This window comes from Nerophis ophidion, linkage group LG12 (genome assembly GCF_033978795.1).
Source record: "Nerophis ophidion isolate RoL-2023_Sa linkage group LG12, RoL_Noph_v1.0, whole genome shotgun sequence".
Lineage (NCBI taxonomy): Eukaryota > Metazoa > Chordata > Actinopteri > Syngnathiformes > Syngnathidae > Nerophis > Nerophis ophidion.
The window spans coordinates 60872493-60877968 of NC_084622.1; positions in this window are offsets into that span (position 1 = coordinate 60872493).

A 5476-nucleotide genomic window follows, 5' to 3' on the forward strand; every position below is an offset into this window, starting at 1 on the left:
TAAGTGTTATACGTGCATACAAATGTTTTAGATAACATTTCCCTCTAAGGTTATATTTCTCCTCTTTTGTTGAGAAGAATTGTATATTTGTGAATAGCAGGTTATTTGTTCTGTACATAATTTCCGTGGTTTGCAAATGCACCAAATCACTGAAATTCTCAATTTTTGATTCAATAAATAAAGGATCTGACTGTTCTCTGTATCCAAGATTTTTTGTGTAACACGATTAATGAGTAAAATATACATTTGTAGTTATGTTCCCATATTGCTACACTGTAGCTCAGATATGGTAACACTAGTGAGAGAGAGAATATGAAGAGATCTTTTAGTGCAGAACACATTTAGCTTGGTTCATTATTGATGTATTTCTTGCCATCTTATGTTGCACATTTGTATGCTATTTCCAGTTAATTTTTTGTATTTGTGTTTGACTTTCTCTCCGACTGTTACCGAATATCATTATTTTAGTTTTACTGAGATTCTGTCTGTTTTTGTTAAACCATCTCTTTCATTTGTTCATTTCTTTCCTTTTTGTTTGTATTAGTTTCTGTGTGTCGTATTGTCCGCAAATAGTACAAACTTTAAGTTCTATGTAACTTTAAACAATATGTCATTTATATAGAGACTAAACAATGTTGGTCCCAGTAATAATCTCTGCGGTACAACAGAAGCTATATTTAGAGCTATTGCAATATTAAAAAGCATGAAACAAATGTATTGTACAAGCACAACAACCTACAAAACCCCAAAACAGTTGTGTAATTCATAAATAAAAACAGAATACACTGATTTGCAAATGCTTTTCAACTTATATTTAATTCAATAGACTGCAAAGACAAGATATTTAATGTTCACACTTTTTGTGAATAATCATTGACTTAAAATTTAATGGCAGCAACACATTGCAAAAAAGGGGGTTTTACCAGTGTGTTACATGGCTTTTCCTTTTAACAACACTCAGTAAATGTTTGGGAACTGAGGAGACACATTTTTGAAGCTTTTCAGGTGGAATTCTTCCCACTCTTACTTGATGTGCAGCTTAAGTTGTTCAAAAGTCTCCGTTGTGATATTTTAGACTTCATAATGCACCACCTTTTTCAATGGGAGACAAGTCTGGACTACAGGCAGGCCAGTCTAGTTCCTACACTGTTTTACTGTGAAGCCACGCTGTTGTAACATGTGGCTTGGCATTGCTTGGATGACAACATATGTTGTTCCAAAACCTGTATGGACCTTTCAGCATTAATGGTGCCTTCACAGATGTGTAAGTTACCCATGCCTTGGGCACTAATGCACCCCCATACCATCAACACATGCTGACTACAACACACTAATACACCCCCATACCATCACACATGCTGACTACAACACACTAATACACCCCCATACCATCACACATGCTGACTACAACACACTAATACACCCCATACCATCACACATGCTGACTACAACACACTAATACACCCCATACCATCACACATGCTGACTACAACACACTAATACACCCCCATACCATCACACATGCTGACTACAACACACTAATACACCCCCATACCATCACGACAATGCTGACTACAACACACTAATACACCCCCATACCATCAACACATGCTGACTACAACACACTAATACACCCCCATACCATCACACATGCTGACTACAACACACTAATACACCCCCATACCATGCTCTACAACACACTGAATACACCATCTCACACCTACCATCACACATCACTACCATCACACAGGCTGACTACAAACACTAATACACCCACCTACCATCACCAATACCCATCACACATGCTGACTACAACACACTAATACACCCCCATACCATCACACATGCTGACTACAACACACTAATACACCCCCATACCATCACACATGCTGACTACAACACACTAATACACCCCCATACCATCACACATGCTGACTACAACACACTAATACACCCCCATACCATCACACATGCTGACTACAACACACTAATACACCCCCATACCATCACACATGCTGACTACAACACACTAATACACCCCATACCATCACACATGCTGACTACAACACACTAATACACCCCCATACCATCACACATGCTGACTACAACACACTAATACACCCCCATACCATCACACATGCTGACTACAACACACTAATACACCCCCATACCATCACACATGCTGACTACAACACACTAATACACCCCCATACCATCACACATGCTGACTACAACACACTAATACACCCCCATACCATCACACATGCTGACTACAACACACTAATACACCCCCATACCATCACACATGCTGACTACAACACACTAATACACCCCCATTCCATCACACATGCTGACTACAACACACTAATACACCCCCATACCATCACACATGGACTACAACACACTAATACACCCCATCACACATGCTGACTACAACACACTAATACACCCCATCACACATGCTGACTACAACACACTAACACCATACATCACACATGCTGACTACAACACACTAATACACCCCCATACCATCACACATGCTGACTACAACACACTAATACACCCCCATTCCATCACACATGCTGACTACAACACACTAATACACCCCCATACCATCACACATGCTGACTACAACACACTAATACACCCCCATACCATCACACATGCTGACTACAACACACTAATACACCCCCATACCATCACACACATGCTGACTACAACACACTAATACACCCCATACCATCACACATGCTGACACAACACACTAATACACCCCATACCATCACACATGCTGACTACAACACACTAATACACCCCATACCATCACACATGCTGACTACAACACACTAATACACCCCCATACCATCACACATGCTGACTACAACACACTAATACACCCCCATACCATCACACATGCTGACTACAACACACTAATACACCCCCATACCATCACACATGCTGACTACAACACACTAATACACCCCCATACCATCACACATGCTGACTACAACACACTAATACACCCCCATACCATCACACATGCTGACTACAACACACTAATACACCCCCATACCATCACACATGCTGACTACAACACACTAATACACCCCCATACCATCACACATGCTGACTACAACACACTAATACACCCCCATACCATCACACATGCTGACTACAACACACTAATACACCCCCATACCATCACACATGCTGACTACAACACACTAATACACCCCCATACCATCACACATGCTGACTACAACACACTAATACACCCCCATACCATCACACATGCTGACTACAACACACTAATACACCCCCATTCCATCACACATGCTGACTACAACACACTAATACACCCCCATACCATCACACATGCTGACTACAACACACTAATACACCCCCATACCATCACACATGCTGACTACAACACACTAATACACCCCCATACCATCACACATGCTGACTACAACACACTAATACACCCCCATACCATCACACATGCTGACTACAACACACTAATACACCCCCATACCATCACACATGCTGACTACAACACACTAATACACCCCCATACCATCACACATGCTGACTACAACACACTAATACACCCCCATACCATCACACATGCTGACTACAACACACTAATACACCCCCATACCATCACACATGCTGACTACAACACACTAATACACCCCCATACCATCACACATGCTGACTACAACACACTAATACACCCCCATACCATCACACATGCTGACTACAACACACTAATACACCCCCATACCATCACACATGCTGACTACAACACACTAATACACCCCCATACCATCACACATGCTGACTACAACACACTAATACACCCCCATACCATCACACATGCTGACTACAACACACTAATACACCCCCATACCATCACACATGCTGACTACAACACACTAATACACCCCCATACCATCACACATGCTGACTACAACACACTAATACACCCCCATACCATCACACATGCTGACTACAACACACTAATACACCCCCATACCATCACACATGCTGACTACAACACACTAATACACCCCCATACCATCACACATGCTGACTACAACACACTAATACACCCCCATACCATCACACATGCTGACTACAACACACTAATACACCCCCATACCATCACACATGCTGACTACAACACACTAATACACCCCCATACCATCACACATGCTGACTACAACACACTAATACACCCCCATTCCATCACACATGCTGACTACAACACACTAATACACCCCCATACCATCACACATGCTGACTACAACACACTAATACACCCCCATACCATCACACATGCTGACTACAACACACTAATACACCCCCATACCATCACACATGCTGACTACAACACACTAATACACCCCCATACCATCACACATGCTGACTACAACACACTAATACACCCCCATACCATCACACATGCTGACTACAACACACTAATACACCCCCATTCCATCACACATGCTGACTACAACACACTAATACACCCCCATACCATCACACATGCTGACTACAACACACTAATACACCCCCATACCATCACACATGCTGACTACAACACACTAATACACCCCCATACCATCACACATGCTGACTACAACACACTAATACACCCCCATACCATCACACATGCTGACTACAACACACTAATACACCCCATACCATCACACATGCTGACTACAACACACTAATACACCCCCATACCATCACACATGCTGACTACAACACACTAATACACCCCCATACCATCACACATGCTGACTACAACACACTAATACACCCCCATACCATCACACATGCTGACTACAACACACTAATACACCCCATACCATCACACATGCTGACTACAACACACTAATACACCCCATACCATCACACATGCTGACTACAACACACTAATACACCCCCATACCATCACACATGCTGACTACAACACACTAATACACCCCCATACCATCACACATGCTGACTACAACACACTAATACACCCCATACCATCAAGCTGAACCCAATTAGCACCCCATACCTATCACACAGTGTGACTACAGAACACATAATACAACCCCATACCATCACACATCTGACTACAACACACCAATTACACTCACCGCACCATACCATCCCAACACATGCTGACTACATAACAACGAATACACCCCCATACCATGCTGGCTTTTACACTTTGTGCCTAAAGCAATCCGGATGGTTATTTTCCTCTTTGGTCCGGACGACACCACGTCCTCTGTTTCCAAAAACAATTTTAAATTTGGACCTGTCAGACCACAGAACACTTGTCCACTTTGCATCAGTCCAAATTAAATGGGCTCGGACCCAGAGAAGCCGGCAGCATTTCTGGGCGTTGTGATAAATGCTTTCGCATTGATAGTAGAGTTGGACTTGCAACTTAAGATGTAGTGAAACGAATGTA